Source organism: Bombyx mandarina, chromosome 16 (assembly GCF_030267445.1).
Source record: "Bombyx mandarina strain Sakado chromosome 16, ASM3026744v2".
NCBI lineage: Eukaryota > Metazoa > Arthropoda > Insecta > Lepidoptera > Bombycidae > Bombyx > Bombyx mandarina.
In genome coordinates, this window is record NC_143222.1 from 7,223,582 (window position 1) to 7,250,708 (window position 27,127).

The 27,127-nt window shown below is 36.9% G+C and overlaps 1 protein-coding gene across 5 annotated transcripts in view; it reads left to right on the top strand.

Moving 5' to 3' along the window:
* The window catches only part of LOC149501295 (uncharacterized), a 335,239-nt gene that overhangs the window by 219,321 nt on the left and 88,791 nt on the right, over positions 1-27,127 (top strand). Inside the window, exon 5 of one of the 5 annotated variants that reach the window (XM_089734009.1) lies at positions 1,598-1,618. The exons of 3 other annotated variants lie outside the window; for them this stretch is intronic. The gene's annotated coding sequence lies outside the window, so the exon portion shown is untranslated. Of the gene's footprint in view, positions 1-1,597; positions 1,619-11,844; positions 12,579-27,127 lie in introns of those variants that run through there. One more of the 5 variants, XM_089734011.1, reaches the window with a different exon arrangement.

Sequence of the window (27,127 nt, forward strand, 5' to 3'; positions counted from 1 at the left end):
AGACCCGTGCGAAAAGTTTTATTTTAGACTTTTTCGTTTTGAATTTGTCTGTTTTTTGCGAGTCGTATTTTTCTCACACCCTAAGCTTATCTTTAGTTAAAGTATGTTATAAAAATTCTTACGCTCGTGCATTCATTTGTATATTCCAATATTCTTAGATTTCATAAATGATATTATTAAATTTTCTTTATTGTAAATTTGAATAAAAAACGGTATAAAGTTTTTTTTTATTGCTTAAATGGGTGGACGAGCTTACAGCCCACCTGGTGTTAAGTGGTTACTGGAGCCCATAGACACCTACAACTTAAATGCGCCACCCACCTTGAGATATAAGTTTTAAGGTCTCAAGTATAGTTACAACAGCTGCCCCACCCTTCAAACCGAAACGCATTACTGCTTCACGACAGAAATAGGCAGGGTGGGAGTACTTACCCGCGCGGACTCACAAGAGGTCCTACCACCAGTACAAATTAGAAGCCTGGTGTAATGGTATTCAGAGCGATTCGATTATGCCCTAGTTTAGACCCCGTGAGCAGGTATCAGTTCCACGAAGGATATTTATATGATAGTTTTGTTAGTCATATGAAAGGTATTTAAAAAATAAATTAAGAGCTCAGAATCCATAATAATATGGGGTTAAATCTTTACAACACAATTCCGTTGAGACATCCCTAGCCGATGACTATGACCGTTAGTAATTAATTACGATTAGGTGGCCGTCGGCTCACCTGTCATGTCACCTGTTGACGACGCTAAAAAAATTGCATATTAGAGATTGCCCAAGCAGACTGACGTTCAACTTTGAGTAAATTTGTTCGTGATAGTTTTGTGAATTTGCAAACTGGGAAAATTCAATTCAAATTATTTTATTCCTAAACTAGGATGTGTACTTTACACAAGCTATCCCAATCAGTGTTTTTTCTTTACCTATTCGTTTGTAGAATATGAGGCTTAGCCTTAGCTTATTACCTTAGCAAGAGCAGTGCTCCGCTGAATGTACCATCGGATCGAAAACGTGACCCACTGAGAAAATCTGACGTAAAATAATAAAGCTTTTAAATATAATTAAATATTTTTTATAAATATAGGAACCATTAAATTTAATAATAAATTTTAATTGAAATGCACGGAGTAGGAATGTCAGATGAATTAAAAAAATGAGATTTAGACTTTAAAAAAATTGTACTGTAAATACTGAGACTCAGAACTTACGTCTCAGGATGGGTGGCGGCATTTTAATTGTTGATAACAATGGGCTACGGTGACAACTTAACTTCACATGGGCTATCAAAGCAATAAAAAAAGAGCAAATAATCGTGTTCGTCACAGGACGTTTTTTTTCTAGAACTGGGAATCAATGCTGTAATAAGTGTTGGGTTGCTAAATACTACATAAACAACCTTAAAAAAATTCAATTAAAAAACATTCAGAATTTTCAATTAAAACAACGGACAACATTTTCTGATTTATTCCCTAAAAATCCCGAAGGATTTACGGAAATCCGACAAAATCGTTCATTTGAATACTGAACGCTAGTTATGGATACCGTAATGAAATGAATAATGTAACGCCTTATCTTCATATTGGATTGTTCCAGGATCCTTGGACATTTAATAAGGTAGTTAGTACTTTATCTAGATTGTCATCTCAGAGTGCAAGAAGTAATAATTATTACTCTAAATAACTTCACAGAGAATTTGCCGCTTTACACAATAGTGCTTTGGCATATAATTTTTTGTTGCACTATTTAGGTACATTGCCTTTTACAAACAGCTCCTGAAGTATTCGGTAAAAGAAATTATTATGGCTGTAATTTTTGAAGTTATTAAAGGGTTAAACCGTAATTTTAAAACGTGTTCGCCGTTATCCGAACTCTTACGAAGTGAGCTATAGCTAAGTCATTAAAATTCAAAAGCTTTACCTACATTGTAAATTCGACCCGACTTCTTGGAACTCTCAAGTGGTTATCGTAAAGTCCACCGTTTTAGGCGTTAGCTCTGATAAACATTTTATTTTTCAAGGGCTTTTAAGATTACACGAAGTTTGTATTAAAATTGTATTTTTTCGTAAATTCATTTTTTTTTAAATTAAGGCACCCTCTTTTCCCACAAATTTATGAATTCTTTTCGAAAACGTTAGAAATCCAGTTTTATTTTTTGATGGCGCCTTAAACTTCAGAACATTGACATGCAAAGATAGTGGTGACATGCAAGTGGGTAGTTGTGTGTTGAAACGAAAATACTGTGTTTTTGTGGAAATTGTGTAAAATAAGAAAAAAATACGGCACCATTATTTATATGATTTATTCTAACAACTGATTGTACCTACCAGCTGGACAAGTGTTATCCTTACAATTAATTACTTCTACACACTTCACTGCTCTGTTACTATGAATCCACTTGAATCTTCACTGGCTGAGATGTCAGAGCTGTTTAATGCACGTATGGCGAAGTTCGAAGCCCAGCTCAACAAGTCTCCAGAACCATCAACCACATCATCAAGTTTGGCATTGGAATTTTCGTCATTTCGGGCATTCATTACTGAGGCACTTAATAACTTGCAACAGCAGGTGGAGATGCTCGCGCGCATGCAGGATAATACAGAGACTCGCAGCCGTAGAAAAATGTTGATCATTCACGGAGTAGCTGAGACTAAGGGTGAGCAAATTGAACAGGTATTGTCTAATTTCATAGGCAGTCATCTTGCTTTGGCCGAGTTCTCCTCAGCTGATATTAGAAGATGTCACCGTATGAATAGATTGTCAACATCCGAAGGCTCTCGTCCCATACTGATAAAATTCCAAACGTATGAAATGCGCAGTCAAGTTTGGTTTTCTAAAACAAAACTAAAGGGTACCGGCTTTACTATTTCGGAGTTTCTGACGAAAGCGCGGCACGACATTTTCATGGCTGCACGGAGTAGATTCGGCATGAAGAAGGTCTGGACCAAGGATGGCTGTGTCTACATTCTGGGAGCGGATGGCATCAAACATCGCGTCGTTACACATCGAGATCTTAATCATCTTCAAAAGAACACATCGGAGGCAGTCCCTGAGGTTGATGCTCATAAGCGTGCTGTTACAAAACCGGCTGTGGTAAAGGCAAAGCGCGCTGCTGCTAGAAAGTGATAGTGATAATCTTGCTTCTTGTTTGTTTCCTTTCTTGTGTATAACAGGATTAACAGGTGACAAAGTGAAATTAACTTTCCTTATAAACTTTTTAATTATTATTTTTTATGATTTTTTTACATTTTATCGTTAATTTTGTTTATAATTTATAATATTAATAATGTAGTATTAATTTCAAACTACCTGTTTTTTGGCTTATAAGTACCTAGCCTTTTGTCGGTAGGTACATTTAATTTTAAATTTAAATATTTGAGTGACAGTGACAGTGCATGATATTGACAATTTTTAACTGTCAACTTTCAAGTGGCAAAAGGATCTTCGTCTATACAGCTAAATTACACGTATTAAGTTTAAAGCGAAGCTTAATAAAGAAAACGTCGAGATGAATTTAAGTATACTGTAATCTTTTCACTGCTACTCATGCTTCTGATTTGTATTTCTTTAATTTTAGTTTCTTTTATTTATTTATTTTGTTTTCTTTTTTTCTTTTTCTTTTGCTTTGTATTTACTATTTAATGTTTTCATTTTCTAATAAGATTATACTACCTAATTGCTACGTATATTTTATATAGGTATTCTATTTTGCTACTTTGATTTTCTTTTATTTTGTTATTTTGTTTGTCTTTTGGCTTGTTTTGTCTCTATTATAGTTAAATTAATTTTCATAGACACTTTCCCAGTTGGTGGGTATTATTAATTTGTATATATATTCATAACCGTATTGATATTTTGATATTGTGTATAATATATATATATATATACTTTCTCTACTTATATGCTCAACTCAACAGATACAAGTGAATCTGAAACTTTTTATTCAGCAAACAGCGACAACAGCGATATTAGTGTGCCTTCTTTAGCAGAAACATTGTCTTCACGGTTCTCTGGTGTTCCTAGGAATTTTAATGTCGTTCATATCAATGCCCAGAGTATTCCGGCTCATTTCCCTGACATGCTGGCAAGTTTTGATTCTAAGAATATCCATGCTATACTTGTGTCAGAATCTTGGCTTAAGCCATGTCTTCCGTCTACATCTTATACCATTCCTGGTTTTCAACTTTTTAGGAACGACCGTATTACTGGTGGCGGTGGTGGCGTTGCCATTTATATCCGTTCATATTTTAATTGTACAGTTGTTAATGTATCGGCACAGCCTACACCGCCATGTGCGGGCGAGCACTTATTTCTTGAAATAGAACTTCAACACACGAAGATGCTACTTGGTGTTTATTATTGTCCTTCGTCAAGTATAGATTTTTTTACTTCTTTTGAAACTTTGCTAGAAAACATAATGCCTTCATATACTCATACCATTATCATGGGTGACTTTAACACATGCCTCCTTAAAAATAATTCTCGCAGTACTTTATTTCACTCGATGATCGAATCGGTAAATTTAACTATTCTACCGTTGAACTCGACACATCATTTTCCAAACTGTGCTCCTTCACTTCTTGATCTTATTTTCGTTACTTCTCTTGATTACGTAGCTGACCATGGACAATGTTCAGCTGACGCTTTCTCATATCATGATCTCATTTTCGTCTCATACAAAGTACGACCTCCTAAGGCTAAGTCAAAAATTCTTCTGCTGCGCAGTTTTAACGGTATGGATATTGAAAGTCTTCGAGAAGATGCAGGCAGCATTGACTGGACTGCTTTGACGTGTTCTACCTCAATCAATGAGAAAGTTGATCAGTTCAATGCAAAATTAACTGGTCTATATGACAAGCACGCACCATGTCGACCAGTAAGAATAAAACATTTGCCAGCGCCGTGGCTTACTAATGAAATTAAAAGTATCTTAATCAAGAAGGCGGCTGCTAAATTAAAATATAAGAAAAAACCTACCCTCGAAAATGGCACAAATTATCACCGCATCCGTAATCACTGCAACAGGGTGTGTAGGGATGCACAACGCCAACATATCCATAGTGCTGTCGAAAATGGAGATCCAGCTAAAGTCTGGAAATTTCTTAGATCACTGGGGATTGGAAAATCACAACATAACACTCATTTATCTCATTCGAGTATTGATTTATTAAATCAACATTTCTGTGCGTCGTCCGATTTTGATGGGACAACTAAATCAAAAACATTAAATCATATTTCATCTCTTCCAGTCCCAAATTGCTCTCCATTTGTTTTTAATCACCTAACGGCTTGTGATGTTAAGCGGAGCATATTATCTATAACTTCCAATGCAGTTGGAAGTGACTGTGTCGCCCGTAATATGATCCTTCCTATCCTGGACCAAATCCTTCCCGTTATCTGTCATATCCTCAATCACTCATTATCTAGCGGCATCTTTCCAAAGGCTTGGAAAGAAGCACAAATTACACCACTGCCAAAAAAGTCGAATCCTATATCCTTTTCAGAATACCGTCCAATTTCCATTTTACCGTTCCTTTCAAAGGTTTTAGAACGCTTGATTCACAACCAGCTCAATGAGTTTCTTACAAGGAATCAGCTTTTAAACCCTTACCAATCCGGCTTTCGTCCTGGTCATAGCACAGTCACAGCCCTGGTGAATATTACGGATGCCATCAGACTTGGCATGGAGAGTGGGAAACTGACGGTGTTGGCATTGCTGGATTTCAGTAATGCATTTGGCACCGTTGATTTCGACATACTTCTAGCCATCCTTAGCTCCATTAACATATCTCCGACCGTGGTTGATTGGTTTCGAAGTTACCTGTCTGGTCGCCGACAGCGTATTCACTGTGAGAATGCTTATTCTTCATGGTGTGAAACGCACGTAGGTGTACCGCAGGGTGGCGTTTTATCCCCTTTACTTTTTTCAATTTTTATAAATTCTATTTCTATACAACTTACTTCTTCCTACCACCTGTATGCAGATGATCTACAGATCTATACACAAACTTCTTTGTCAGAACTGACCAACGCGATGAAGACGCTGAATAATGACTTATCAATATTATCCCGTTGGAGTAATTCGCATGGATTGAGGGTGAACCCGTCGAAGACACAGGTCATTGTTGTCGGCAGTTCAAGATTGTGCTCGAAAGTGAAATGGTCGCAGCTTCCGGCTATTTTATTTGATGGCGTACCAATTCCTATCAGCGATACTGTGAAAAATTTAGGAATCTTAATTGATAAAAACCTTTCATGGAACGCTCAGATAAAAGAGGTTAGCCGGAAGGTGTTTGCAACAGCTGGATCTTTGAGACGGTTACGAAATTTTCTTCCAACTGCCACTAAAACTGCGCTTGCACAATCTCTCCTTCTTCCAATTCTTGACTACGCCGATGCCAGCTATACTGATTTAACTGAAACACAACTTGATAAACTTGAGCGGCTACAAAATTTCTGCATAAGATTCATATTTGGTTTACGGAAATATGATCATGTATCTGAATTTCGCACTAAACTCAAGTGGTTACCAATTCGCCTTCGCCGCAATACTCATGTCCTTTCATTACTATACTGTACTCTCTTTAACCCCCATGCCCCCATATATCTCAAAGAACGTTTCGAGTTCCTACGTGATACGCATAATTTTTCCCTGAGATCATCGGATAGCCTGAGACTGAAAATGCCGGCGCATTCATCATCATTCTTTGATCATTCATTCACCGTCCAGGCGGTTCGATTGTGGAATGCTCTGCCGGATGCAGTGAGAAGTGCTCAAACTTTAAACTGTTTTAAAAGAATGGTGAAGGAACACTACTTATCTTCTTAGTGCTGTTTGTTTGCATCATCATTTATTATTTCCATACTGTTGATGTATTATGTGTATGTAAGTATATTAGTATGTATTGTGTGTAAGTATGTATATTGGTATATAATAATAAGTATATATTTCATATTATATGTAAACGGTATATATTTTGTTTATTGTATGTATATATTTTCTATAACGTATTATCTATAGTACACCGCAACATACCTGCTATATTTTTTTATATTTTCCAGAATTTCTATAAATTATACGGTTGTCTGGAAGAGATCGCTTTTAGCGATAAGACCGCCTATTGTACAAATTTATCTGTTTTCTGATTGTTTTTTTTTGAATGTAAATTGTGTTTTGGTGTGCAATAAAGTGTATTCTCTCTCTCTCTCTCAAAGATAACACAGGATACGACAAAATTCACTCATACATTCAGATCGGCGCGCCAAACATTCCCGCTGTCCGTATTTCTGTGAGCAAACAATCTACGTATTCGTGGATTGTTTGGTAGGCACGCGCGGCTTTAACCGCGTCCCAAATCTGTGCAAATCTGATGGCGACCTTATACGACTGTGACGGAAATAAACATAGTATTGACAATTACAAATTATGTGTTTTTTTTTGCTTAGACGGATCCGCATATAAAATCCCCTGTCCTGATGATGAACCGACAAAAAAAACCCTCGAAGGGTACGCGGTTTCTTCGAATAATTGGTACGAATCTTTAAGCATTCCATGCCATCTTCTCACATTTTTCCTGCTTCAGTTCGTAGCTCATCTAATCTTTAACATCTATCTTAAGTACTGGTGATTTGACATATTACAAACCCGAGTTAGTACTGTGGCCTTAGCAATTTTTACAACAAAGTGATCACTCCTTCTTTTTCAAAGGGTAGGCAGCTGTGGTATTAATGCTACTGAAATTTTGTCTTACGTTTCCAAGTGAACATATAGGTTCGACTTGTGGCGTCCATGGACTTTAATAACAGCTTATCGGGTAGACAGTGAGCTTTTCCGACGATTTAGAGAAAAATTGAGTGCCATAATACCTAAAGAAACTTAATCCAGAGCGTCGTGCGTAGTGCTCACGATGCTTAGGCATGCAATCGATCAAGAAATATATTCAAAATTGAGAATGTATAAAAATAATGTTGTAACATGCTATATTTTGATTCGGCACAAAAGTAAATTGTCGTGGTGTTTGTTTCTGTATCGGGGGTCCAACGCTATTGCGTGTAATGCGAGCGCTCTTGAGAAGTTAGCTTATCGAACTCAGACACACAAGGTTGAGGGCGAGATGCCCATAAAGATTTCCTCAATTTTTGCCTTTCGTCTTTCTCCTTGATTAACTAAGGGCCGCGGTTTATATGTTGAAAGGGCTATTCTTGATTTACAGACTTGATTAAATCTAATATGGTCAGCAAATTTTGCATGTTTATTGCCTGCCCGCCTTATGTCGCTGGTACTTACTATCACTGTATCTGTTTCTACCGCGCAACAGATAAAAGTCTTATATTGAAGAATCGGCCATCCGTTATACAATACCGGACCTCGACCTCATGTCTCAAAGTAAGCGGCAGAACTGACATTGTCATGTCAATGGGTTCTCCTATTATTTCACCATGTGATCTCGGCACTCATTCAGTGTAATAAAATGTCCTCTCCGACCTAATCCATTTGTATTTAAAATATGTATATTTTCGTAGATATTTTCCACAATAATATTCTCTTCTGTCATTGACTACCTAAACATAAATATTCACGAGAACAAAGTAAGTAGATTTAAAGTTCGAACCACAAATATATTTACCAAACAAATTGTAACGTCACTTTCTTCAGCTTTCTTTTTGTTTACCAGATATATCACTGTCTTTATCATCTTTGGTCACAGGTCGAGTCCTCACATTTATATATTATGTTGCCTATTTTGGCGTGACGTACGTTCTAGTAGTTAATTTAATGTAGTTGTATCTTCGCCAAGATTTCTCAAGGTATGCTACTATGGCACTCCCATTTGAAGGTAACCCAGTTAAAGGTTAACAAACTTCAGATTGTCTTGACTACCTTTGATTTATCTAACGAAATCAATTAAAAAATATACATATAATACTTAACATCAAGTAAAGCAGCTCCACCTTTAATTGATTCAAAAGATTTTAATGCAATCGAATTTAATACTTATTTCATGGACACAAAAATTCGGAATCGTTCATCACTTTCCTCTCATGCCGTCCTTTTAAATACTCTTCGAGATCGCGTAGCTGTTAATAAAGTCGAAATAACGAAGTATTACGTAGCACGTACAAATTGAGAAGTTAGAAAATCACAAAAATACATTATAAGGGAATCGCAGGGTAACGGTTTCCGGACTGCAGGCGAGGGATGGTGATTGATCGCTGGCCCAAGATATCGGTAACCTCAGCATGATTTATGCGAACCTGCTGGGAAATTACACGGCTCGCCGGCTGCAAACTTAATGTTTGGGTGTTAGCGAGCAACCGCATTGTTACCGAAACTTGTATTTTTTTTTGTTGTAAAAATGAAGCTATCGTTGAGAATCCACCAAGGTATGGTGTCAATCCTATGGTACTTTAGTATGGTACAATAGTATCTCCAAGTAGTAACGCATTTAGCTTTATGATTTCTATAGGTTACATTACTGTTGGTAGGTTGGAGTTTACTGGTGGTAGGACCTCTTGAGTCCGCACGGGTAGGTACCACCGCCCTGCCTATTTCTGCCGTTAAGCAGTAATGCGTTTCGGTTTGAAGGGTGAGGCAGCCGTTGTAACTATATTGAGACCTTAGAACTTATATCACAAGGTGGGCGGCGCATTTACGTTGTAGATGTCTATGGGTCCCAGTAACCACTTAATACCAGGTGGGCTGTGAGCTCGTCCACCCACCTAAGCAAAAAAAAACCAAACAAACCAGTTAATACTAAGTGGACCGTGATACATTAGTGAATCTATACTATACTCAAGCAATCCCACTAATTTAATAACTGTTTTGCAAATCGAATTCCTACCCTTCCTAAGGAGGGTTATTGTTAGCCTTTATTGTCAAACTCAGTTAGGTCAAAGAGGCTGAAGAAGGTGACATTTGGTAAATATTTTTTATTTGATAAGAAATACTAAGCCTACGGACGATACGTTTCAATATATTAGAATTCCCAGCCAGCTCCGTATTGAATAAATAATTTCCACAAAACCTACTTTTCTACTATTCTATGCTATAGGATTTTGTATTATAGCAACTCAAGGTACTGAATCGAGACATCAACATGTTAGCGGTAAGTAGGTAAGTCAATATTTTATTTAGGAAATGGTGTTATTGATTTGGGTAAAAACGGAATAGACGGATTTTTATTCTTGATTTTTTGGACATGGCAACTCCTCTTTGTATTGGAACGAAATTTTTTAATGTAAAAAAACTGTTTTCTTTGGGATCGGTCACAACACAAGTGTCATCATATATTATATTACATTATATTATACTGTATATTACTTATTATATTATATATTGCGTTAATATTAGATTATATATTATATTACAGTTTCATTAGAATCATATTTATAATTTAAATAAAAAACACGTAAATGATAGCTTACGTGGTGACGGAAGATTCTAATGAAAAACTTGAATTGTGGTATAATGGAGTCCTAAGAAAATGTCCCTCTTTGCACCAACAATCCGTTTTTTTCATCAATTCAAAATCGAATTCATTACGATGCCAGTGCTGGTAAGAACGAACTCTGGAAGCGAATTGCGAATGAACGAAGCGGTCACATTTAGTACGAATAGATTCTGTAACGGTAGCGGTTGGATAAAAAAAAAGACGGGACTATAAAATAGTCTAGTACTTAAAAGTACAGAGTGAATTTAGCACAACTTTTTATGAAATTAAATCGTCCTAATTTCCTCTTATAATTATGACAGCCCTAGATCAAACTTTCTGAACCAGCACATAGCTCTATCAGTCATTAAAGAGTATTGAAGCAAAAATAAATGTAGTTCAGCAAAGGCTTTTAATAAAGTCATTTATAGTGTCACCGACATTTCTCTACCTACTCGCTGGTAGACTAAGGAACTATTCTACACACCATTCTAACATTAGTCGTAGCAAGAGCACTGCTTCGCAGAATCTACCACTGGATCGGAATCGCGACCCACCGAGAAAATCCGGCGAGAAACTCAGTGGGCTGTGTCTATGGGCTGGTTCTCTCATCACCATCCTCGGCGTAATCGACGAGTGCGATCGGTGCTTTTAGAGTCGAAAAGCACCGAAAGTGGATCCGGGGGATCCGACAAGAAATGTTTCAGGCAAAGGCTGCGTTTCCTTACCTTGTCGGATATGGGTCACCGATAAATCGAAATGAAGTATATTTATTTTATGTGTTTTAATTGATATTCCGCCCGGTCCGCCGACCGTCAGATAACTTGGACAAAGTGATTGTGACGGGCAAAGTAGAAGGAAAGAGACCCCGCGGCCGATCACCTAGCCGTTGGTGTGATCAAATAACCAGCCTAACTGGGCTGCCACTCGCAACCGCCATTCGAGAAGCTGAGGACCGGACGAGGTGAAAACAGCTCACGAGACAGGCTACGGTCAAGTTTCAGGGACACGACATTCAGTCATGAAGAAAGCGACGAAGAAGAATTGATATTCTGCGCTTTTAAACGTCGTTTAAAATATTGCATTCTTTTTTGTAGGTTAATGAAATTGTCTGAAATAGTACAATATAATCCAGGTAAGATAGGTGATAGGCTGTCTTGGGGCTCGAATTTGGTGTGTACCACCATGCTGCAATGAACCGATTTGAAGGCTGAGACAATCTTTATACTATGTAATTTATATTAAGACCTCATGTCTCAAGGTGGTTGGTGGCATTCACGTTATACTGTTTATAAGGTTAGATAACCATTGGATGCCGGGTAGAGCTTATTCATTTATCTACTCAACCAAAAAAAGTCCATATTGCTTCAACAAACATTTACAATTTCACCTAGTGACAGTCATAGCATTTATTAGTTTCAAATGAAAAAAAAAATCGCATATCCATGGACTCGTAGCTCACTCTGTGTCAACAAAATCCTATTATGCAAATATGTCAAAGCTGCTTGTATTGATCGGGGGCCTGATATTGGCTTTTGATTTGCAAACAAACGCACCCTCTGTTTTTAAACGAGATTCGAATAAATGATAGATTGAAAGTCAATTTCAGACGTGACTTTTTTCCTAGCCTTTCCCTTAATTCTCACGTATGGAGGATTTTATTGGAGTTTCTTGGTTTTTGTTACATAGTCTTTTTTTATGAAGTGGCCCGGAGGCCTTTCCAGTTTCACCAGGATAGGTGAGCGAGCAAGGGCTCAGCCAGGAAGAGTGGGATTTGCTAACAGCTGCCCGAGCGCATCCGAAAGAGACCTAACAGCTCAAGGACTGCCGCTTCCCGAATGCATCTTTTTTATTTTTATTTTTTTTCTACCTTAGCTGATAGCTTTGAGAGGTTATTTCAGCGTAACCTTAACTAGTAGGTGAGTTCACGGGGCTCAAACCGGAATGATGCTAACACTAACCCTAGCAAGAGCAGTGCTTCGCAGAATATACCGCCGGATCGGAAACGCGACCCACTGAGAAGATCCGGCAAGAAACTCACTGGGCTGTGTCTACGGGTTAATTCGCTCGTCGAGCCCTTCGTCGCAAGCGACGGGTTCGACGAGGACGGTGACCGAAGAATGCATTTAGTACCAGATAATTGCATGGTCGTATTTACGTAAAGAACTAAAAAATATATCATACAATATTTAATTTCACCTTATCCATAGAAGCGAATAACGTTAAGCAATTACCTACACGGCACAGCGTTTTTTTAACTGTCAAATGCAATGAAATCAAACCGGCGATAAAACGTACCTACATGTAAGCTGGTATTACGTGAATGTTTTTATTTTGTACATTCGCACCTCGTTTGAGCGGAAATAAAGTGTCATACACAGTCGGCTCCCGTCTGCCGTTTTAGTTTCCAGAACGGACAGTTTTTGCTATATAAAATTGTTTTATCATAAAAAAACATTGCTTTTGACAGACTTAAATGTCAAACTCATAGTGGATATAGTTTTTTTTTTTATTGTGGCCCATAGACATCTACAACGTAAATGCGCCACCCACCTTGAGATATAAGTTCTAAGGTCTAGGTATATTTACAACGGCTGCCCCACCCTTGAAACCGAAACGCATTCCTGCTTCACGGCAGAAATAGGTGGGGTGGTGGTACCTACCCGTGCGGACTCACAAGAGGTCCTACGACCAGTAATTACGCAAATTATAATTTGCAGGTTTGATTTTTATTACACAATGTTATTCCTTCACCGTGGAAGTCAATCGTGAACATTTGTTAAGTACGTATTTCATTAGACAAATTGGTACCCGCCTGCGTGATTCGAACACCGTTGCGTCGCTATATACGAATGCAACGGACGTCTTATCCTTTAGGATTATAAGAGTTTTATTAGGAATAGTAGTTATTACAGCAATACAATACAAAGCTTATACATACAATACATCTGTTCTTACCACCAGGAAAAGGATACAAATCTATATAACTACATATTTCTATCATGTCACATATACAACAGAAAGCAAATTTTACAATAAGAGAAAAGAAAAAAGACCAATTTCACTCAAAACACCCTTAATACGTTTTTTAGCTGCGACTGACTTTTTTTTTCATAAATTTCAGCGTCTTTACCTTTGTATACTTTTGAATTTGTTAAAAAGTTGAATTTCTTATCGCATCAAAATACGTAGCGTTAAAAATTGAAATCGAATACGGTATAAATAAACTTTCACATCATAACTTCAATATTTACACACATATTTAAGTTTTTTAAGTTTGACAGTATTTGAAATGATGTGTAAATTCACTTTTTTATAAGAAAAAAAAAAACCTATTAAAGCCTCAACAAATCATTATTGTGAATGTTTTATTTTGTTCTATCACGGTTCGTGTGTCCGGAAATAAAGTGTCATACACACACTGTTCCTGGCAGCGCCATTTTCCGTAGCACAATGCCGAAAACAATGGGCAGTTTTTGCGACATAAATTTGCTTTGCGGCAATCCGTGAGGGGCAGAGTAAAGTCACGGAGTTCCGTGATGGCTGGTTCCGAGATAAAAAAAAAATTGGGACATGACAAATGAATTTGGTTTTGTATCGCTATCGATAAAAGTGGGACACGAATAAAAACTTTAAAATGATATCGGGATACGATGTATTTAGCGTGCGCTTCGATTCGAAGAGTCATTAGACCGCTTCAACGTATTGTATTAAGCTTAAAATTTAAAAACTTCATAGTTTGACTTTTGAAGTCGTCGTGGCCTAAAGGATAAGACGTCTGGTGCATTCGTGTTGAGCGATGCACCGGTGTTCGAATCTCGCAGGCGGGTACCAATTTTTCTAATGAAATATGTACTTAACAAATGTTCCACGATTGACTTCCACGGTGAAGGAATAACATCGTGTAATAAAAATCAAACCTGCTAAATTATAATTTGCGTTATTACTGGTGGTAGGACCTCTTGTGAGTCCGCGCGGGTAGGTACCACCGCCCTGCTTATTTCTGCCGTGAAGCAGTAATGCGTTTCGTTTTGAAGGGTGGGGCAGCCGTTGTAACTATACTTGAGACCTTAGAACTTATATCTCAAGGTGGGTGGCGCATTTACGTTGTATATGTCTATGGGCTCCAGTAACTACTTAACACCAGGTGGGCTGTTAGCTCGTCCACCCATCTAAGTAATAAATTAAAAAAAAATGTTATTCGTTCGTTTAAATGCGAACAGCAGACGTTAAAAATCTCCTTAACGTCTCTCTAAAATATGTTCATTCCGAGCCATTAATACATATTTATACGGGCGGAATAGTGTCGAGAAGTAGGTATGTTTCAAAGCTAACAAGAGGAAAAATTCTGGCCACTATAAATCTAACGTACAGAGGGAATTTATACGTTTTTATTATCTACGAGATGGGTTTAATGACTCTTATGATCTGTTTATTTGGTAACACGTGGTTCTTTTATTTTCCAACGGTTTTTCAGAGAACTAATGGAAATTCGTTTTTTGATGTTTAGTGTTCGTATTTTGAAATTAATTTCCGATATTTAAAAAAAAAATGGTTAAAGGTACCTGCTAGCTATAAATACAAAGCCATTGAGAATTCAACTACTGGTTTTAGTAAGCGTTTAACATCAAGTGGATCTTGAGTTCGTTCATTTGCTTATCTACTTCTACCGAAATTTGGTTGGCCCTGGTCACATCACAACTTTTTTTATCAAACGGGTTCGTCGTAATCCTTCTCCTCCTAGCGTTCCTCTCCTCGTTACTGAAGGTCGTGACAATTGTCATCTGTTGCGATCCTTGGCTTCGTGGAGGGCATCGTGGAGCCTGATGTCCAGATAAGATCGAATTTGGTCGGAAAATCTCATGGGACTACGTCATAATTGGCATTAATTTTACATCGTATTGACTTAAAGGTTCAGAGGCTTGGTGTAGTCGTATCCAGCGACGCGACTATGCCAGTGTTATACAGCTCAAGGGAAGAATTAAAAAACGATCCTTAGACCTGTCGTGCTGTATGGATCTGAATGTTGGGCGACGAAAGTAAAGCATGAAAGAGGAGTGCCTGCGGCAGAGATGCGAATGTTGAGATGGATGTGTGAAGTGACAAGAATGGACAAGATAATGAATGAGTATATTAGAGGAAGTGTGAAAGTAGGTAGCCCCGGTAATCAACAAATTAAAGAGCGGACGGTTAGCGTGGACATGTGATGCGTATGAAGTGTGAGAAGATGCATGTGACTAGGAGATGTATGGAAATGTTAGTGCAAGGTAGAGGGAGAAGAGGTCGACCAAAGAAGACATGGATGGAGTGTGTGAATGACTATATGAGAGAGAGAGAGGAGTGACTGTTGAGATGATGGCTGACAGAAGCGAACGAAAGAGAAAAATTAGCTGTGCCGATCACTAGTGGGATAAGGTGGAGAAAAAGAAGAAGAGATATATTTTTCTAATTTTCACGGTCTACAACCTCTTCGGCAGGACCTACATCCTACAACGACTAGACATAGACTAAGAGACTTGACAGGTGATTCGAAATGAAATAGAACGAGGGCGGACGTCACTGACAGCAATCAGTATTTGCAATGCCTTCCTAAAAGACGTACATGGACCAGATAAGGAACGAACTGACCGTTTACGTTTACCGTATTATTAATATTATTTGCGTAGTCAGTAGGTGCTAGATTCAGGGACGTGGTTGTAAAACTCACGCCAAAATCCCAATGCAGCTTAATAAAAGGAAATGCTACGCTAACCCCACATAATATAAGATAAGGCCTGGAAGAACAAAAATATCTAGAAAAAAATTACTGCAGTTTTCTTAATATAAACAGAGCTGTCAAATATTCTTTGTAGACTTCACGCTTTCTATAGAATTTGACTAAGTAAATTCACAGATTTTTTGCCGGTAACAAATGTAGGCACAGTATTTCGTTTCAAGGGGAAATGATTAAGAAACCTAAGGAAAGTAAACTTGAAGTGATTGAATTAAGTGTAAATCAATATTCGCTGTGATTGAATTAAATGTAAATCACACACGGCCAACATTTGAGTTTTTCTAAGAGCTCTTGATTATTTTTTTAGTGCATAGTTTTTTTTTTTGCTTAGATGGGTGGACGAGCTCACAGCCCACCTAGTGTTAAGAGATTACTGGAGCTCATAGACATCTACAAAGTAAATGCGCTACCCACCTTGAGATATAACTTCTAAGATCTCAGTATAGTTAGATAGCATAGATTACCGAAGCTCATAGTCATCATGGCAATGTTAGAGACACCATCCACCTTGAAAAATTAGTCTAAGTCTCAATGGTGTAGCGTAATGGCTGTCCCACCTTTCAAACCGAAAGTCTGACTGCTTCACGCTAGAAATACGCACCTACTCGTTCTACTCAGAAAACGCCCTACGCATCATAGTCGCATTCTTCGATATGAGTGCATCGGGCATCTTAACTTTTAGGCCCCGACGACTTTAACGTGTAAAAGCGACGATGACCACTGACGAGCAGGTGCGCAGTCAAAACAGATCGAGCCACGGAATTTTACCACAGGAGCACCTTATATTACAAGTTGTTATTATAAACATGAAAATCCATCTACTAAGTTGATTAAACAGCAGATGAAACCCAGTACAATCATAAACAAGGGACTGAAGTACCCAAAAGCAAACACACAGGTCAGGTTACAAACACAAACGCACTGTGTTATGCCTTAATTATTCCATACTAATACGTATTAAGTTACAGTTAAATGGGTTTTAATATTGTATTACATAAGATGATACTCTAAGGCTATGGTTTTGTTAAGTTAAATCACGTGATTGTTTTTTTTATAATTCATTGTTTGAACACACTATTGAAGTCATAATTATACTGGAACCCGGCTGTCTGCCTTCCGAATTGTAACGCACGACTGATTCAAACATCAGATATATTAATCAATACCAGTATACCCCCGGTGGTCCAAATTCGACTATAATTAATTGATATTATAAGTTTATAGATCAGCGGTCGGGAAACTTTTTTAATTATTACCCCAAAATATTTTTGTGTAAGTTGATATTACCCCATGGCGAAGAACAAAAAAAACAAATCGCTTCTTTTTAGCATCTTTCATATTATAGCCTCCATAGGGTATATAGGGTATTACCCCAAAAAGGGTAATTTACCCCGATTCCTTGACCGCTGCTATAGATTATTAAGAATCTATTGACAAAGACTATTAAACTTCTAAAATCACAGATTTCACCAAGACATAACTTTTGACATATATCATTACATATAAAAGAATCAATATCTATATCTATACTAATATTATAAAGAGGAAAGATTTGTTTGTTTGTTTGTTTCGAATAGGCTCCGAAACTACTGGACCGATTTGAAAAATTCTTTTTCCATTAGAAGCCGACATTGTCCCTGATGAACATAGGCTACTTTTTTTTCATTTTTTTTTATTTTTTTGTTTGTTTCATATGTGTTTTAATGTTTCCGAAGCGAAGCGAGGGCGAGTCACTAGTATAATAATATATTTAATCTATTCTCAATTTGACCACAGACTATAAGGCAATAAGAAAAGTTTGACAATAAACAAATAGTATGTATCAAAGACATGGTGGTGTCTGTGTAATGTTTTTTATATTAATTTAATGTATTTTTTATGCATAGTTTAAAGAAAAATTTATATTCTGCAGTCCTTCTCTATATCCTCAATATATGTGGGAAATTTCATACTCTTCCGTCCGCGCAATTTTCGTAAAAACCACAAAGTTCTTGCTTCACATATTAATATATAGATTATAAAAACGCTACACGCTCCGCTCATACTAATCGAGAGCCTATAGCGTTTGATTATGCAAGTATTCGCGTTACGGTGAATCGTTAATGAATAGAATAATCATGGATTGAACGTCGGTGAAACATAATCCAATTTCACATGGAATTTACGTTGAAATACGTGACGTCCTTACTAGTTCGGCCCTGCGCTTTGTTTGATCTATTACTGAATTAAATTGAGAGTATATAATATCTAATATATAAAATTCTCGTGTCACAATGTTCGTTCCCATACTCCTTCGAAACCGCTTGACCGATTCTCATGAATTTTTTTATGCATATTCAGTAAGCCTGAGAATCGGCAACTATCTATTTTTCATACCCCTAAGTGATTAGGGTTGTCCACCCCTAACTTTTTTTTTTATTTGGGTTTTTTTTATTTCTATAATGAGGTATTATGTGGTTGAATGAGGTTTTGTTATTTTTATTATATATTCCCTCAACGTTCACAGCGCTACATGCCTCTTTCACTCATATACCACATCTTACTTACACACTTAAAATAAGTTAGTTTTTTTTCTACACTAGAAATCTTATATATGGCAAAACAATGTTTGCCGGGTCAGCTAGTATACTATATTATTATAGTAAATATAGGCCAAAAATAAATTTTAAACCATAAAAAAAAAACTCGCTGAAACACCACTATGCATGCATATTTTAAGAACTATTTTCAATGCTTACATTAGAATGAAGCTATATAATATAACATCGTATTGTCGTCGGGCCTTCTACAAATGTTCAAGCTATGTCAATGAAAATGACGTTCAGAGATTCCATATTGTATAAACAAACATCCACACATACCAATAAATAGATTCTAACCCTATAGGTGATATTTGAAAGTGCCCAATGATGGTTAAAAAAAATAGTTACCACCATCATGCATTATTTTCTTATCTGTTCTGCGGTCTGTAGATTGAAACAACTATTATCTGATACGGCTGAGTCTTTGCCGTGATGCCTGTTTTAGGAGCATTAGGTGAGCTTACGGCCCACCCAGTGTTAAGTGGTTAAACTAATGTACCTGGTATTGCTGATGTCCATGAGCGACTATGACTGTATTCTAGACTGACTGTGTGTCTTGTGCATCTCGAGCTATTCAGTGGTGTTAATGTTTTTATTTGTCGAGGAGATGTATCTGTTTTTTTTTATTGCTTAGATGTGTGGACGAGCTCACAGCCCACCTGGTGTTAAGTGGTTACTGGAGCCCATAGACATCTACAACGTAAATGCGCCACCCACCTTGAGATATAAGTTCTAAGGTCTCAGTATAGCCACAACGGCTGCCCCACCCTTCAAACCAAAACGCATTACTGCTTCACGGCAGAAATAGGCGGGGCGGTGGTACTCACCCGTGCGGACTCACAAGAAGTCCTACCACCAGTAATTACGCAAATTATAATTTTGCGGGTTTGATTTTTATTGCACGATGTTATTCCTTCACCGTGGAAGTCAATCGTGAACATTTGTTGATACGTACGTACGTGTTTCATTAGAAAAATTGGTACCGGCCAGCAGGATTCGAACACCGGTGCATCGCTCGATACGAATGCACCGGACGTCTTATCCTTTAGGCCACGACGACTTCAGGACTCGGGCGATCGATTAGTATCAGAAGGGTTGTAAAATTATCAGCACGTCATAGGCAATAAATATTTGAGTTTGAATTTACAATTAAAACGAAATAAAATAGTTCTTAAAATATTCCAATTAATAAACAGGGAATTCTACCAGCGTTTTTGTACATAAGCTTATCTAATTACACTAAGAGCTTAACCTTGTTGTGAATCCGAAATAATTAAACTTTGCAAAGCTTAACGAAAAGCTCAGTTTAATGAACTGTTTTTAGAAATTGTCTAATGTTACCTTGAAAGTTAAAAATTCATTGTATTCATTTGAGAGGTCCTCTGTTACATGTTAAAGACTTTCGTATTACGCAAATGTCATTGCTTTTATCCGCTCTTGCCCTGCGTGCTTTTGACTACTAGGACCGACTTACTGGTTTTTTGCTGCTCACGATCCCGCCACTCTTAGGCGGGATAGGTTTGGAACGTATGATCCACCGTGCCTTCTTCATAGTCACAATGTTGGCTCTACATTATCGGCTTTTTAGCATCTTCACGTTCGAAGTTAGTAGGACTGCTGACATCTGAGTAACAGATCACAGAAGGAGCAAGTAAGTTAGTTTACTGTCACTAGTTTGTTGTTAGAGTTTTCATACATACAAATAATAAGACTCTTTTTACTTTATAATAGAACATTGTACACATATTATATTATTATATTGTTGTATTGGTGTGTTTGACTTTTATGTGTTCGGAGCATAATATCCCGAGATTACAAATAACAAACCACACCTACACATTTGAACTCGCAATACAACCACCCGAAAATATGCATAAAGACATATTTAAATATTGCGAGTATTTTGCGATTGTCACTTTCATCGGAAAGACATTGTGTATCGTACGTGTACCGGTATCTACGATCATAGCGCCTATTTCTAGAAACTTACCGGTGGTAGGACCTCTTGTGAGTCCGCACGGGTAGGTACCCTGTCCATTTCTGCCGTGAAGCAGTAATGCGTTTCGGTTTGAAGGGTGGGGCAGCCGTTGTAACTATACTGAGACCTTCGAACTTATATCTCAAGGTGGGTGGCGCATTTACGTTGTAGATGTCTATGGACTCCAGTAACCACTTAACACCAGGTGGGCTGTGAGCTCGTCCACCCATCTAAGCAATAAAAAAAACCAAATTAATCTAATTATAAAATTACTAAAGTTTACGAATTTAATTATACTTGTGGGTGACTCACATGTAACTAGTCAGGTCATAAGTATTGTCACACAGTAAAAACTTTTCTTTTAGAATGCTGGCCACAAAAAAGTTTATTGAATTCGAATTCCGAATTGTTCATGAAAATAAAAATGTATACTTTTAGAATTTTACTCATTTTTAAATATGGAGTGGACGCTTAAAGAAGACCGTGTTGCAGTTATTGCGTTGCATCGTTGCGGATACGCGCCAATTCAAATTTTTAACATACTGAAAAATTTGAATATAACCAAAAGATTCGTTTATCGTACCATCAAACGATACAATGAAGACTCTAGTGTAGATGACAGATCAAGAAGTGGTCGCCCTCGGTCTGTTAGGACTCCAGCAGTCATAAAAGCTGTGAAGGCGCGAATTCAAAGAAATCCCAAACGTAAGCAGAAACTGTTGGCCCTTCAGATGGGGTTAAGCAGAACCACGGTGAAAAGGGTGTTAAATGAAGACTTAGGGCTTCGGGCATATCGAAGAAAAACAGGACATCGTTTGAATGCTCGTCTAATGGACCTGAGACTGAAGAGATGCCGCGCTTTGTTGAAGCGGTACGCGGGAAAAAAATATCGGGAAATTCTTTTTTCGGATGAAATAATTTTTACCGTAGAAGAGAGCTACAACAAACAAAATGATAAGGTGTACGCACACAGTAGTGAAGAAGCGAGCAACCGTATTCCGCGTGTCCAACGAGGTCATTTTCCATCCTCGCTCATGGTATGGTTGGGAGTTTCTTATTGGGGCTTAACAGAGGTACATTTTTGTGAGAAAGGTGTAAAAACGAATGCAGTTGTGTATCAAAATACAGTCCTGACGAACCTTGTAGAACCTGTTACTCATACCATGTTCAATAACAGGCACTGGGTATTCCAACAAGATTCGGCGCCAGCTCATAGAGCGAAGACCACACAAGACTGGCTGGCGGCACGTGAAATCGACTTCATCCGGCACGAAGACTGGCCCTCCACCAGTCCAGATTTGAATCCGTTAGATTACAAGATATGGCAACACTTGGAGGAAAAGGCGTGCTCAAAGCCTCATCCCAATTTGGAGTCACTCAAGACATCCTTGATTAAGGCAGCCGCCGATATTGACATGGACCTCGTTCGTGCTGCGATAGACGACTGGCCGCGCAGATTGAAGGCCTGTATTCAAAATCACGGAGGTCATTTTGAATAAACTTCAATGTCATAAGATCTATGTTTTGTTAAGTTCATTTTGGTATATGAATGGTTACATAATGAATAAACTTGTTTCAATTATTTTACATTAAACATATGACAGAATTTATGACCTGACTAGGTATTTATTTATTTTATAATATTTTATTATAATTACACTACACAGCAACGCATACATACTTTATTTTATATCAACACATTCATTTATCACACAATCATACAAAACATTATTTACACTAAACAAAATTAAATTCACAAGCAAAGTCGGGCGATAACTGCAGTATAGCGGCGGCGATAATATTTCGCTAGTATATACATCGGTGCGTAGACGAACCGGTCGTCGCATTTTTACCGATCCACCGCCACCAGTCGAAATCTGACTTGCGAGCGCGCATCCCGTATTATCTTTTCTGTTCTACGCCTTTTATAATTTTTGCTTTTTGTTTCGTGTACCTGCTTGTGTTGCTTGGACTATCTATTTCTTGTGTACTTTCTCCTTCTTTGTATATTGTGTGTTCGTCTTAAATAAAAACCTTCTTTGTCTCCATTTGTGTTTGGAAAGACATTATATTACAACCTCAGACGACTAAATACTCTTCTTCACACTTTCACCTTTGTTCGGTAACATCCCCTTAGTACCAATAGGTGATGGAATTTGTACCAAAAGTTGGTGCCTTACCGCTGGCAATTAGGTGAGCGTATCAACAAACACCCCGGAGGCTTCACAGTGTTCACACGTACAATGTTGCCGGTTTAGATAAAATTTAAATTTTCATTTAAATGTGGACTTTGGATAGGCTTTGAGTCCAAAGTTTTATGTGTTCAGCGTATGAAGTTCTGTTTTTGTTCCCTTCTCGCAATTAACTAACCTTCGAGGTATAACGCTTTCAGTGAAGTTAGAATATGATATTTTGTTGTTTCAAATTATTCTGAAGTTGTTTTTAATTAATTGTTTATCTGTTTATTTTATTATTAAATGAGACAAAGGTAAACATAGGGCTACTCCAACCTCTTCTTTCTAGCAACTAATTTATTATCATCCTAGATAGTGGTAGTATGTTTCGTCATCTATTTATTTAAGTACCCTAATTGCTTAATTTCTAATCTCCTGATTTCTATTTTAAGTACTGGGTTCGGTTGCATGGGCATGTTGCGAACCAGCCGTACTGATTTCTATTACGGCACACGAATGCAAATGAAGCAGGCTATTCTACTAAATATTCTGGTCCATATATAACCCTAACTAATGCAAATTTACCGAAAATTGATAAAATTTAATAGACAGCACGTTAAGCAATACACGAAAGGGACTTTGATTCAATATCAAATAATAGGAACCTCCAAATCCAACTGCTTACTACTGAAAGCCGAAATGCGACCGGTGATAAAAACGATGCGGTTTTAATACCCCCACCAAATTACAGTGAAACAACACTTAAATGTTATTTACGTAAGTCAGGAGTGGAACAAAGGAAGACTGCTATTAGCCAGGGTTGCTCGAGATTTTATTGTCCATAAAATTAATTCAATTCCGTTTCATTAGACGATTGATTTTTGAGTGTTTAAACGGGTTTTTGCGTAGGCCTGCGAGAGTGCTAACGCTTCTGATATTTTACTGGTTGGCTACAGTAATTACTTATATATAAATACTTCGGGCTAACTTTATCTAATTAAGTGCAGTAAGTGTGAGTTAATTAACGCAAAAAATTTGTTTAGTTAAAAAATAGTCATTTGAATTCGTTATTTTTGAAGCGACATTTACTAATTGGGACTTACAAAGAGCTCTGTGTCTATATCCAAGCAATTGAGCCGTAGATCGATCTTAAGTTTATTGATGTCTCAAATTTTTCTACGCCAGTTTTTAGTTAAGATTAAAAATTATATCAACAATGAAAGGCAGGATCGCTTAATAAATTCACCTCCACGAATAATGCGTTTCCGTAATTATAGATGGTTGCGTTCTGAGATTGCAAAGTTGGTATTATTGATTTTTATTATCTAAGATGGATTGTTAGGATTATGGCCTATGATTAAGACTTATGCACTCCAGCCATATACATCGGAACAGTAATGCTATTGCTCTTTTAAGGCATACTTAAATTTTAAATTTCGATAGTTAAATTTTAGAGTGCTTGGCAGAAAATATGCAAGCAAACTGGAAAAGGCTCGACTTGGATTTCCAAGTCCAATAGGGTAGGGCATTTTTTAATACGAGACAGTTAGGCAACCATCACTTTGTCTATTACGGCAAAGCACTAATGCGTTATTGTTTGAAGGATATGATAATCGTTGTACTACAAAACTAAGACCTCAGACCTTTGCGAGATTCACATTGTTTTATCTATGACAGTTGGCAATCCCTTTACACCACGTCGACCATCGTTTGATACTAATACACTAATAAAACAAAGATCAGAGTGCCATTTAGCAGCAATAGTTCAATGTTGAGCAATGTAGAGCAATAGTTTAGGATATTATTTCTTATTTAATTAGTACCAGTCATGTCATTAACCAGTTTTGTTGATGGTTTTTGCTAATTTCACAGAATGCGGCCTGTATACATTACGTAGGAATGATGGCCTGGTAAATTTCGAGTAACACATTAAACTTTTAACGCATTTAGCCTTTCAAGGCGGACAAGTTTCACCTAAACTTTACAATTCCTTGTGGGGTTCCCTCCTTAATCATGCCATGTATCGTGCCGGTGAGATTTAATTAAAGCAACCTGTAAACACCCTTTGTCGGCTCATTCGTTAACTGAAACAGTAATTCTGTTTGTCAGCAATTGAAATTCTGTGTCTTCTGATTGAAATGTAAAACACGAAAGGTGATCCAGTTAAAGTGGCCATGTTTGAGGAAGTTGTTGCTTAATTGTGAATTCCTCTTATTGAGGGAAAGCTCATTTGAAACGTTTTAAATTAAGAACGTTTGAAATGTTTTTGAACTCAACTTTTAAAGGTCTCGCTCTTAATATTCTCGATGTTTAGAGCTTAAACGTGTGTACAATTAAGGTATTTTTAATTACTTAAATGAACTTAAGAACTCACAGTCCACATTTAAGAGTTAACATAGTTGTAGTCACGATTCTACCCATAAGTATTTTGAACATCAGTACCCAAAATAAGAATGAAATGTAGGTGTATAATTACCACCGACAAATGTTAGGAAAGTTTTAGAAATGAAAAACGATTTTTTATTTATGACATTGAATTAAGATTGTTTACGACTGCTGACATTATTGAAAGAGACAGATGATGACAATAAAAACTCATTCATTCGTCCAGGATAAACTATTATGAAAACTGATTGAATTCGATTGGTCTTCTCGCATTTTGGGTTCTGTATAATGAATACATGAAGTATTAAATTTTATATACAAAAATATTTTTGTTATATTGTCGAGATTATATACACAGAGATCGACTAAAATAAAACAAATAAAATATAAATAACATTTTCATACAAAAGGACACTTCCTAATACTTAGGTTGGTTGTTTTTTTTATTTTAAATCCATTACGATATCTCATATTCTATTTGATTTTTAAGCATTCACGGGTCAAAATAAACTCAAAATAGACATTTATAGGAATATACGTTGTAGGCTTAGTACATAATAATATCATCGTCCTGTTCACGTTATTTTGGGCACGGAACTCTAAAAATCCTATTTGTGTCACATGAACATGTTTAGATTTATCTTAGCGAGCATAAAGGTTTGTAAAAAAAACACCGATGTATTTTCTTAATACTTGTCGTTTTCTATTTGGTCTAAAATAAAACTTTGTCAATAAAAACTTATCTATGTCACAATTTGGGATTTCAGAGTATAAATGATTGGAGCATGAAGGTTGATTTGATCGAAGGTCCAGAATTTTCTATGAGTAGCTCACTCTAGTCTTTATGTGTCGTTGGTCTAAAATAATTAGATTTTCACTTACCTCAATAATGTTTAGAGTTTTTCTGGACGCGATCGTTTCATCGAGTCATTAAGATTATATTATTATATTAGCATTTTTTTGTAAACTTATTTGGCAATATGCTCTACAAAATAGTTTTGATCATATTCTACTTGACGTATATATTTATACTTAGATATAATGTCGTAAAGATCTCTTACCCAAACAGCAAACATGTCCTGAGTTATCGTTTTCAATTTTCAAAATCAAATTTAATTTCTAAGATGATTCTCATCTTGTCAGGAAGAGGTTATTTTTAGCGATAAGGCCGCCTATTTTACTCATGTATTTAATGTTTTGCATTTGTTTTATTATAACTCGATGTACCATAAAGCGTACATATTGATTGAGAGTCGAGTACTACTCTCTATCAATATTACGAGCTAACAAACACACACACACACACCCAAACACACAACCACACACACACACACACACACACACCCAAACACACACACACACACACACAGCGGCGTAGTGGTACCATTAAAACCATCAGATAATTTTCTGTTTTGAATCTCTGGTCACGTTCCGAAAGCACTCGATAACTTTCATGAGAGCATTTTCATTTAACCTTGACTCTTTGAGTTGCTAATGACCTTTACGCCGCATTTTCTGTTCCAATATTAATTTTCGATCCATTACTAATCATCGCCAAGGCCGTTTTAAGTCAGTCGTGTAGACATAAAACTACTATTTTCTACTATAATGATTACTATTATAATATATTATATTACTACTATATTATACCACTACTACTATATAGATACTTAAGCCATTGTTAAAGAAATAAGAGAAGAATTGAAGGTTAGTTTGTACTTATTTATTTTGTTATAGACAGACGATATTACGAGTGATAGTTTTATTTTATTTTATTGCTTAGATGGTTGGACGAGCTCACAGC